Source organism: Mya arenaria, chromosome 6 (genome assembly GCF_026914265.1).
Source record: "Mya arenaria isolate MELC-2E11 chromosome 6, ASM2691426v1".
NCBI classification, from domain to species: Eukaryota; Metazoa; Mollusca; class Bivalvia; order Myida; family Myidae; genus Mya; species Mya arenaria.
The window spans coordinates 51,112,826-51,125,238 of NC_069127.1; the positions used below are offsets into that span (position 1 = coordinate 51,112,826).

The window sequence follows — 12,413 nt, forward strand, 5'->3', positions numbered from 1 at the left end:
GACGCCATCACGAACATAGTTGTGTTAAAAATGCCATAAGTGACATGAGAAAGAAGTGACTGCAATTCGCAGTCAAATCCCGACACTTGAAACATCGGAAAGACATACCAGAGATCCGGGTGCGATGCCCTAGATCGTTGCGAAAAGAGCTCTTGGTTCTTTAACGTACTCGGTGTAAAGCTTCAAAACACGGGATACAACTTTCCTGGGTTGAACTAGTGCTGAGTACACCATTTACCAGTACTACCGTTTATATGCCGAGCGCTAGCAATGAGCTACTTGTACCGTGTTTAAGCTTCTTTCGGTTTGACGGACTGAGGGAAATGCTGTGGGCTGGCCTTTTCTTCTGTCTACGTTAACATGACAAATGGAAACCCTTAAATTATTATTAAGTTTTCGCCGACACTTTGGTCAAATTTCAATATCATCATGCTTTGATATAATGACTTCATGATGTCACACGACGGCATTGCGAGAGCTTCAAGTAGTCGTGTTGCTTTTCTAAGACCATCGGACCGTTTCTTCTCTCGTTCGTATTGTATTCGTCAGAAAAAAATGCCCGATAGCACCGATGGTCACACGAAGCAATGATGAAGCTGACACGATATGACAAAGTGCGCTCAAGATGGTCATACAAAGGGCAAACTGTACACACGAATTAAACACGAAAATGAGCCTTCGCAAGGTTCTTAAGCCAAATAATTTGCAACCGGTCATGAAGTTGCTGCCGGGGCATGAGAAACTCAACCGAATGGCCCGATGGTTCTACGATCAGAGCCGAATTTTGAAAAATCCTTTTTCGTGTATCCGTCTGGTGTCAATTTCAGGACAGTGTGACAGGCGCATGATAATAATATAAAATTGATAAATGACTTTTACTGCCGCAGCGAAATACATTTTCCCCTTCTACGAATTATTAGGAGTTCGATGGGAACCTTGACCGCAAAGTCGATCTCTCCTAGTCAGAAAATGCGCTGCACTGATATGTTCATGGATATAAGGTTCCTTATAGTGTTGAATTACTATCTAAAAAAACTCCATTAATAATAAAAGCCGGACTTTTTTCCGGATTTTTATTTTCTGATTGCTCTTAGTCATATATTCTGTTCTTTGTTGGGTATTTTATCCTCAGTATCCCCCATTTTTAAATTAAGACTCGGATAGCCTTCAAAAACTTCCTTTTTGGGAAACCAATCAAGTGATTACACTTGCTAATCACTTTATTGGTTTCCTGTGTCTAAAAATGTGATGCAAGTATTTTCGAATGCAAACATTTCAATTTTGTTGAATGAAAAAATCGCAGATAGGTTCTCGCTCATGTTTTGTTAAAATGGACTTTTTGTTCATTATGCAATAAAGTGTGGCAAATAATTAAAAGTCTTAAAACTAAAATACAGGACCGATTTGCTCAAATGTCGTTTATGAAGACCAAATGTATCATATTGGTTGATTGACATTATCACGTGACGTTATCAATGTATGGTGAAAATGTCAAAATATCGATCCTCGTGGTCTAGCGGTTCAGATGTTGTTTTCCTATTTTTTTCTTGACTTTACCGGCGTGGGTTCCCACCCTACTAAAACCAAACTCTTATTTTTATTTTATTACATGCTGGAATTTTGATATCATAAAGTAAAACAATGATTAAAATAATGTTTTTGGGTGTATTACCGGGATAACTATTTAAACCAAAAACGTCTTAGTAAAACATCGAAAGATATCATTAGTATATAAAGTAACAAAAAGTCACGTGATATACAAATTAAATAGTGGCATTGTACGCGCTAACTTGAGGTTATACTTTCGGTTTGTTGCATTTTGTATTTGCGATTTATGCATTTTATATTCATTTTGTGGGTTAAAAAAGGTCAAAAAGGGTCAGAGAAGTCATTTGGATATACACACAAAAAACACTTGACACCACGAAAACAAAAAGCGACTTTAATTAGGTGATCAGAAGTTAAAACGTTGTTTATCTCATGAATTGCTATGATAATCTTTAATAATAGGAATGACTAAACCTTCGGGTTAATTTATATGAAATTATAATTTCGCAATAGACAATGCTGATTTAACCATGTCACTTTTATATATAAACAATTTGCAATCAATGTGTGTATGTGCTTGGATATATAAGCCGCTTTTTTTTGTTTTAAAACAGTGAAATAAATTTTACTGAATACTACTGAGACTCTGATCATTATTTTAATTCAACATGTTTAAATTAAAATATGTGTGTTTCATATTTGCTACTTTTGGACTGATAGCAGGTACTTTTCGTTTTGTCATATTTAGTATATGGTCAGATACTGGACCAGACACACCAAATGACATCATTCTAAAAAACAATCGTATTATTTCTTCAGAAAACAGGACTTTATTTGTTATCATGTTATCGTAAACTATAAGCTTTAACTAAAATATGGTGAAACTTGAAAGACTGTTTCGTTACAATTCCGATTTAAGATAATAGATTATTTGATGATATCGAAAGTACTTGATTGAACGTATTTCAAATGGCACATCTTTAAAAAGAAATGGCTCATTATTTAGGGCTTTGATACTTTCAAATCGTTTGTGTCTCAAAGAACACATCAAATTATGTGATTATTTAGAAATATTGATACAACTGCTTCGTAGAATATGGTATAGCTTGGACAAAGCGATTTATTGAGAAAATGTTTCGTTATTCGGGAATTAAATTGTTTAAGTCGCGGAAGCAGGCCGGGCAATTCCGCAACACAATCTGAAATGGTTGTCGCTATAACCAGTTGTTGTTTTTTCACTGTAGCCTTTTCCTATACCAATCTTACGTACTGAAAAGTTTGACTTTATATTCTTGAAATATTAACGTAAGAAATAACTGTATCACTTCGAAATAGAACATTGACCTTTCTTTTAATGCCTCTATTTGAGTGTGAGTGTGTGTGTGTGTGCCAGTTTGTGTATTGTGTATGTTTTTGATCAAGTATTTTTAACAAATTGAGCAGTTTAAAACTAATATACAGTCTAATTATCATTAGCTGCGAACTATGCTGTCATATTGATTAAAAAATCATTATTGACCGAGGCGTAGACGTTTTATGTAAACCATGGCTTTTCGACTATGACCATATTTAAAAAAATTGATAAAATCAAATTGATAATACGTGTTTAGTTTATACACTGCTTCGCCCCTGTACGCCCCTTATCATTTAATTATCTCATCAAAGTTAAGTACGTTTATCACAAGATTGTCTATAATATTTGTTTAATCATCGGCATGATTCAACATTAAAACTTTACGTAATATAAAAATACAACTACGCACTAGGCATTGCTTATCTAGGTATCGATCATATCACTCTTTCTATATATAAACCATATGCAATCAAGGTAATGTAATTGGTATTTCTTTGCATTAAAACAAAGAAATACAATTATATATTCTATGAGTCTTTGTAATATGTATTCAATATATGCGTTTATACACTCTGTATATAAAATATGAGTTTACACACTTCGTTTATAAGATATTAGTCAATACACTTCATATATGATGTGTGTATCCAACAATCTAAGCGGTCAAAGTTTACTGTGATCGTGGTTCATAGAACCATGGTAAAAACTATAGATCTCTTGACCAATATACAGATATTATAAATGTATGTATATATATCATAAAGTTTTAGTGATATAGCTTATACATATTCGTTTATTTACAGCCCGACACATGGAGGCCGGTCAAAATGCTACAAATCCGCATGTACATTTACAACGACCAACGGAACAAGACGGAATCCCACCTACTTTCCTGGAGCAAGGAAAAATACCCATAACGATCGGATGTGGCGTTCTGATTGCTGTTATTATTGGCCTGTTCGTTAGATACATCTATGGAAAAGTGAGGACCTTCAATCATCCACGTGTTGCGAAACCGGTGGTTGTGTAAGGTAAAAGTGAGTTTATTTAGAAAGTGTTCACTTTTGTTCACGTGGATGTGTATGATAATGACTTTTTTCACGGATAAAATGTAAATCAAAAAGTGTACAGGTACGACCTTTATGATAGTAAACCCACATCTTACATATTCTGTACAAAAAGTATCAAATATTGCAGATCGCTTTCAAATCAAAAGGAAACATACTTGAAATAAAACTAATTTCAAAATACTTAATTGATTTTTCTCTTTAAAGTGATTCATCGTTATCCAGTATGTTCCTATATGTATTATCATATTTATTATTTTTTTTATTTTAAAACATGCTTAATAATATAGATAGAATGAAAATATTTTCAAAATTTGCTTCTTTTTTCAGTTTCTGCAATGGATGCCCTCTTTGAAAACTGGCCGCTTCATAGACAACAAAAAACCAAAAGGAAAGAATTAAGGGGCAGTTCCAGTTTTTGGGGTCAATTTTTCCAGCCACATCTGTTCCAAATAGAATTATTTTGTATAATGGTACCAAGTGCTCTTTTGTGTACACCAAATTACCCAATGACTAACAATTCAATGTTAACATACGAATTGTCGCTTTGTACATGTTTGTTTAGGTAATTCCATCCACAGCCGTTGTAATAATCACAAATATTTACTTTAATCGTTTTTCTGTAGTTTTTGAGCATAGGAACTATAATTTACGACAAGAAGATATCTCAATTTGTAGCGGTTCGAATTATCCTTTTTTTACCATGATTGTTTGACAGCAACTTTAAATTCACCCCCAGGAACTGTTTTAACTTAACTCTTTATAATGTTTCATTGCATTTCAATAAGGACAATGCTCCTGAATGGTCCTTTTGTCATTATGTTTGAACTATGTTTGAAGCACTAGTTCCACTTTCTGATTTGTTACATTTACTTCTTCACTGTTGATGATACTCTACTAGAGTTGTTTATGTGGATATATATAATAAAAACACATGTTTTACGTACATGCCAAGCATGGATTTGAAAATATGATACAAGTGTGTATACAGTTGTAATGCATATTGCATAAAACACTTTTCTTAGATTGTATTTTTGTCAAGCTCAAAAGACATCTTATATTAAGTCTGTTATTTTTATTTCAATTAAGATATTATTTTTAAACCATTCAATTTGCTTTTACATAATATTGTTTATGATAATTCCTATATTGGTTAATTTCAAAAGTTATACTCACATTTTAATGAAGATTTAATGTATAATTTATTGGATTTGTTAGGGAATGAAATGAACACATTTGAGATAGACAATCGACATATTTTAGCTTAGATGTGTGTATAATGTGTGTTCATGATCAGTCCTTGTAATTCGCTTTGTATTGTTGTTAAATAAATCATCTTGAGTATTAAAAGTGTTTAAATTAAAAGTTTGAAATGTTTAATTATTTGACCACCGTGCGGCAAAAATTATATAAAAATATGGTATAAAAATCACCATTTTAGCTATGTTGGTTTTAAGTATTATTTGCATAATTTCGGCAAATGTGACATTTATAAAATATAATACAAGACAAGTGTTGATTAGGTATTCTTATCATAGCAAACGTTTTCATTTTTGTTAATTGGCTGCCATTTGATGGACCGCGAGCAGCTGAACTGGCTGTTTATCGATAAGTGATATTACAGAACAATTACTTTTTAAAGGAATAGGGGGAATGCGCATAACTCAATTGAACCATTCAAATACTTAAATTGTATATAACCACTTCATTTTCCAACATTCCCCTAAAATGCTAAAACAAGTTGCTTGTTTCCACTAAATGGACCGACGAAAAAATCTCCACGATTGCACCGCAACTGTTACCAGTAACATCAAATCCATCAATATTCCAATTATAGTCTTTACCCTTGCTCAATAGACCTATGCCTGAAGCCTGAAGTAGACTGGAACATTCATATGAATAAAACACTGCAATGAGAATGGATGTGGATTGAAAAACAGTGATTTTATATTTAAGTATGACTTTGCATGGGTTATTAAATAAGTTTTTTTATTAGGTTATATAAGCATATACTCTAGGAAGAGTGGCTGTTAGATGGTGTAATATCAGGATATTGTGTAAGCCATGGTTTAGTTCTCGCCAACTACGACTTAAAATCGTTTACCTTCATCATAACTAAAGTACTCCTTTATTTCGTTGAAATGAAACATCATTTAACGCAAAAGCAAGGATATATGATCATGTATCAAATGCAAATAGAAATGGGGGAGTCCTAGTTTCTTCTTCGACTTATTTAATAAATTTATAATATATATATATTTATTATTATTATTTTATAATATATTGCATTATAATAATAATAATAATAATAATAATAATAATAATAATAATAATAATAGTTTTTATTAACAATAATAATAATATATTATTATTATTAAATACCATATTGAGAAAGCTGAACACATATTTTTGTCAAGCTATGTCAATCTATATTTTCTGGATAATTGCCGTTCGTCAAGCAAGCACAACAATCTCACTTTCTGAATGTCGGATACCTTTCTTTTATTCAAATAGACAGTTAATGTAGCATGGCTTGATAGCCTGACATAGAGAAAAACAAAATTCTTTAATGTCAAATAACGCGTGTCGAGCCAAAACATCGTTTAATTTCTAAGTGTATGATGTTGCTTGTCGCCACAACTCAACATTCAAATTACAAAAAAAAACATGCAAAAAAGAGTTTCCGAGTCTTTATTGTATACACAGTAGAGATAAATAAATAAGCCGCTGTACTGTTTGTGGTTCCACTTTATTCTCTGGCTGGTCGACAAAGTATTAAAAGTATTACTTGTTGGTCCACTGTTATGAGCCGCCGCTTGGTCATTCTTGCAAAGTATTTTGTAACCTCCCAGATAGCTCAGTGTTAGAGAGATAGCTGCGGTTGCGGAAAGTCACAGGTTCATAACCACCCAACCAGAAACATTGATACCATTAGCTTGTGGTATTGATATGTTTTGAGTGATCAGTAACTGCTTAAAACCCAGGATCCCTTGTATCAGTACTTTACATTGGATATGTTCTTAACACCAGACGCATAAAACAACCAAGAGCTGGGGTATCGCAAATGGACCACGATCTTATGTTTTGCATTAATTTATCAACAGTACTGCATTATGCGGTAGTCAGCGAGCTAACAACATGGCACACCCCCCAAAAAACCCAAATAAAACAGCAACTAAGAAGTCTGACAGGAGCCGACGTAGAGTAGAAAAGTACCAAACTATACCATCATGTACACCATCATCCTCACCATCGTTGTTCATAGCTGCCGATTCAGCCGCTCCTGATCTTCCTTCTCAGTCCTAAACAGGCCTCTCTCAGTCACCACGCTTTTCATCTCTTTATTCCGGCTCCCCGAGCATCTCCTGTTAACTCAGTCGCAGCATCAGTTGCCATCATATCCTCCCAACAGCCTGATGGCAAGACCCATTATGAAAGGAGAACCAAGCAATCTGCTTGCTTCGAGTCAGTGCAAGATGAAGGGCTCATGCTTGAGTTCCATCAAACTAATCCTGTCCTCAGGAATCTGAAGATGGACAGGTGGACTGACAAGATTGTCAAGATATAAGAGGACCAGGTAGAGCGGATGGGCAGATATCCTGAAGAGATGGTATAATAAGTCATTAATTTTATTCTAGGCTTCAGTATCTCACCTGTACCAGGCTTGTTGCTTGTTGATCATGGGCTCTACTTTCACCTCGTCGAACATTTCGTGGGACATCCGCATGAAGTGCTTGAAAGATGTTTGGTCTTCGTTTCGGAGTTCCGCCATAAGCTGGTCGTACGGTCGTAGTTATACAGGAATCTAAAACGCCGGCAACTGGCCAATTATACGCTAGTTGTACGATAGAACTACGTTCTATGAGTTATTCCACCGTCAGACATACGTCAAATACGTCTGAATACACCAATATGCGTAGCTGATTTAGGTAAGATACAGGTTAGAAATAAGTGACTCATATGTTACCAATAAGTTAGCCGTACGGTACCATTCCATGCCAACATATCTCGACGAATGAGTAACCTACCTTTAATGAATTATCGTATGTCTAGCGTGTGGAGTATGCAAACGCATGCCTTATACAGGTTTCAATGAAATAACCACGTATGGTTTGGCAGACAAATGCATATTTATACGTATTTACTATTTAACGAGTTCTACTCAGTAAATGGTATAAAATATGTCTTATAGATATGTCATGGTCATCGCAGTGCAGACCTTAATCGAAACGATACTCCAATTGATTTCCATGAAGTAGGAAATAACATAGTATCAACATTATTGTAAAATAGTAATTGCTATAATCATGTCACAAATTGCTTAGATGGTTGTCCGGTTAGCGCAGTGGTTAGCGCACTCGCTTCTCCCCAAGGCGACCCGGGTTCGATTCAAGGCCTGGGCGTATGGGAGTTTGGTTAGTGGTCACCAAGCCGGACAAGTGGGTTTTCACCGGGTTCTCCGGTTTCCCCCACAACACAAGACCACACTCTTTGTGTTAATATTGACAGATGCTCTAAAAATTTGGAACACAAGAAGAGCTTCCTCATAATTTGAAAAGTTTTGGCAAAGACTCCATTTAAACCATCAGAATAGAAACTCCGCATAAACAGAATAAAGCCATGTTATGAACATAGCTGAGGACATACAACTTCAGGGTTTGATGACAGATGCTCTATAGATTCAGTAACACATTCTAGAAATTGTCTCATGTGAGAATATGCTATACATGTTGTTTAATAAATGGCGTTTTCTGTTGACGATACCAACATATTGTACATTGTTTTGAAAATTTGGATAGATGGATGGACGTCCGTTTTATAAGTATGTGTCTGATAAGTTATTTAGGTTTTATTAGATTTAATTCATCCATTTCTTTTTAAAGATCTCATTGTTAAGAATGTCTTAAACTATACATTAGAAAAAACAACGACATGGTGAAACACTGACCATTTCCTGAACAAACTCTTTGTTGTTTCCAGTTTTACTATTTGGAAAGATATATTTTATTAATAGATTAAAAAAATGGTTTTCAGAATATATTTTTAGAAATATAATGTCCTGCAAGCATTAAAAGAATATGTATTATCATGTGTGAAACCTACGTCTTACAGATGAGCTAGGGAAATTTTGCATGAAAAGCGCAAAGCAATTGGCATGAGCCCTGAAACAAATGGGGTTCATTCATTTCGAACGGGAGTGAGGGTTGCTAGTGTAGCTGATAAGTGTGGTGACCCTAAATGATTTGTCGATAAAATTTGCCTTGAAAAATATAGAACAATGAACTTCAAGTTGTCTTTGAGATAACTCTATAATGTCAATTTGCCATGCCGATGATTTCCATTGTTTCCTCGATATTTTTGATATGTCGTCTTCCTTGTTCCTTATTTGTTCTTTTGTAGGGTCGGTCCAGTGGAAATGACGGCACTGCTCGGAACTTTGCATGAGGGCCAGGGCAACACATAATGTAGCTTGGGTCACAACAGTACTGTTTTACTGATAATAAAGTTTTATTTTTGCACCACCTGGTGGTTAAATGGAATTTGTAGACAAGTACAAAATGTTGATGTATATTTTATATTTAAATTTTCTTACACCATTTTTGTAAGAAATGCTTCCAATATTTATTATTTCATATTTAATTTGATTAAGCAGATTTTGTCATTAATAAATGATTTCAAAAAGTGTCTTTCTTGTGAAGAAGACAAGGGCATCCCGCATTTGCTGAGTAATAGTTAGATAATAGTTGAATAAATTCCCATCAATAAAATGTTGCATTCTACGTAATTAAATGATAATTATGTGTGTGATGGTTAAAAAAATCCGGTACAATGATATACTATATATAACTATTATCTTGAATACTGTAATACACATATATTTGATTGCTCCTTCACTTTTCTACTTTCGGAAATTATGTTTGCTGATTGCTTTGAGCAAAACATGTTTTGCTTCTTTTGTGTTAAGCCACAATCCCCTTTTGTTAAATATGGATTGTTTCTGAAAGCACCGTCTTAATTACTTTTTATGGGAACTTATCGCGTGATTGTTTTTATTAGAATATATGAATTTATTGATTTATGCCTTTAGGAATAAAACAATGATCTAGTATTGTCAAATAATGTATTTGTTAAGGTCATCAACGCACAACATTTATATTCGTTTTTAATACTGTACACATGATCCTAATTTAAATTTTGTATTATCAAAAAGTAGGTCAATAGGTCACAGTAAAGGTCAACCTACAACAGCATTGTTATTTGTTTACAAAACTAGGTCTAAATTACATTGATGTAGCTTCAACAATAAGAAAGAAGGTCAAAAGTTCACAGTCAATTTCATCCAAGCACAGCATTGATATTTGTTTGCAAATATGTAGGCATTGTCTAAATTGTATTGTTGTAGCTTCAAAAATAAGAAAGTATGTCAAATGACACCGGCAAGGTCATCTAAGCACTACATTTATATTCGATTCCAGAATTGAAAACATGGTCTAAATTGTATTGCTGTAGCTTCAAAAAAGGTAGGTCAAAATGTCGCAGTGTAGTTCATCAGAGGACAACATTGATTTATTTTCAAAACTTTATATATGGACCAAATTTCATTGTTGTAGTTTCAAAGATGGAATAATATGTCAAAAGGTCACAATTAAGGTCATCCAAACACAATAATTGTTTTAAAAACTGTACACATGGTCTAAATTGCATTGCTGAAATATCAAAAGTAGGAAAGATTGTCAAAAGGTCACAGTCAAAATCATTCAAGGTCAACATTGTTATTTGTTTTCAAATATGTACACGTGGTACAAATTTAGTTGATGCAGCTTTAGAAATAAAAAGTTGGCCAAAAGGGGTTGGGCCAGCTTTGACCACATTTGCATTATTTAAACAAAACCAGAAGAGGGCCATAATATAGGGCTACATAACAAATATCAAAGGTCTAGGCCATGTGGTTTTGAGAAAAAAAGAAATTAAGTCATTAAGAAACATGTGAACTCCAGGGCGTGGCCAATTTGGTTCCCAGGGATATCATTTGAACAAACCTGGTCGAGGACTTTTGTTTGATGCTACATAAATAAAAATACCACGGATAAAGGCCCAGTAGTTTCGGACATGACGATTTTTAAGCTATTCCATTTATAAGTCTGTAGGAAACTAGTAGGCCAGTTTTGATCCAAGGGGCACGATTAGCGCAAACTTGTTAGAGGACCACAAGAAAATGTAACAATACCGATAACTAGGCTCTATGCCTCATGTTTTTTGTCTAGAAGGTTTTTAAAAGTTTGCCTTCCGGTTGCTATGACAACCAGAGTTTGCATGTAATATTTGAAAGGGCATCATAAAGGAACATCTAAATGAAGTTTCAACTAAATTGGTCAGGTTGTTGAGGAAGAGATGTCGTTTAGAGCAATTTTTGACGTACGACGGACGGTGTGCGATGGGAAAGCTTATCCTGAGCACAATTTGCAGGTGAGCTAAAAAGGAGACGAATTCCAATTTTTGCTACAGGTTCCGAATTTAGTGAATCTTCATCAGGGTAACATTTATTCAGATTTTTTTAGATTTGTAGATTTGAATATTTCATATTCAATTTGTAGACAATGTACAGTGGTTGCGGAATTTTAAAAGATGTTTACTTGATTAAAATGATAGATCATTTTTAGCACTTTCTCGCCAAAGGATGAAATTTTGCTGGAGCATAGAGATGTTGTATTGTCTTATTATTCTATGGATACATACCATTGAAACATACACTAATCTGTTGTTGGACTTTACCTCTTAACTAGTAATCGTGTAAAATCTATATCAGAATTTTTGATGTGTCCCTTTGACAAAAAACTTCTTAGTGGAATCAAATTTTGCTCTTTTTAACCATGATCGGGGATGACTATTTGCAAACGAAGACGACAAAAAGATCACTAATTATTCGCAATATAAATACTCTGTATGCATACTTACCTCCTGTAATGAACGCGAACCCTTATTTGTTGTGTTGTAGAGGGCCACGTCCAGTGAAACATTTAAATACCAGTTTGAAACGGTATGGAATCAATTTAAATAGTCATATTTAAGGGACTCGCTCATGATTTGTACCGAAAATGAGTTTTCCTGATTATGCATCTGAAAACACCTACATAAACATTATGTTACTCTATGATATTGAAATTGCAGAAACAAATAAAATTGAAGTATAACAAAATATTTTGGTTTCAGTGGGATGCGAACCGACTTCGGTAAAGTCAAGATGCAAAAATACCCCTTAACCACTCGGCCGCAAGGAGTCAACAGTGATTGATAGTTTGACCTTATAACAATACATGGATAACATCACGTGACAATGTCAATTACCCAATCACTCAACAACGATGTCGATAGTTACAATTTTGAAAAGTGTGGTCTTCAACGATGAATTTTGGCAAATATCAACATTTGCTGAAAGGTTCAAG

The 12,413-nt window shown here is 34.2% G+C and overlaps 1 long non-coding RNA gene across 1 annotated transcript; it reads left to right on the top strand.

The window, feature by feature from the left end:
* Positions 1–2,141: 2,141 nt before the first annotated feature.
* Positions 2,142–5,000, top strand: LOC128236983 (uncharacterized). The gene is made up of 3 exons (XR_008261469.1): positions 2,142–2,271; positions 3,706–3,933; positions 4,300–5,000. It is a non-coding gene; the product is annotated as an uncharacterized LOC128236983 (long non-coding RNA).
* Positions 5,001–12,413: the final 7,413 nt, after the last annotated feature.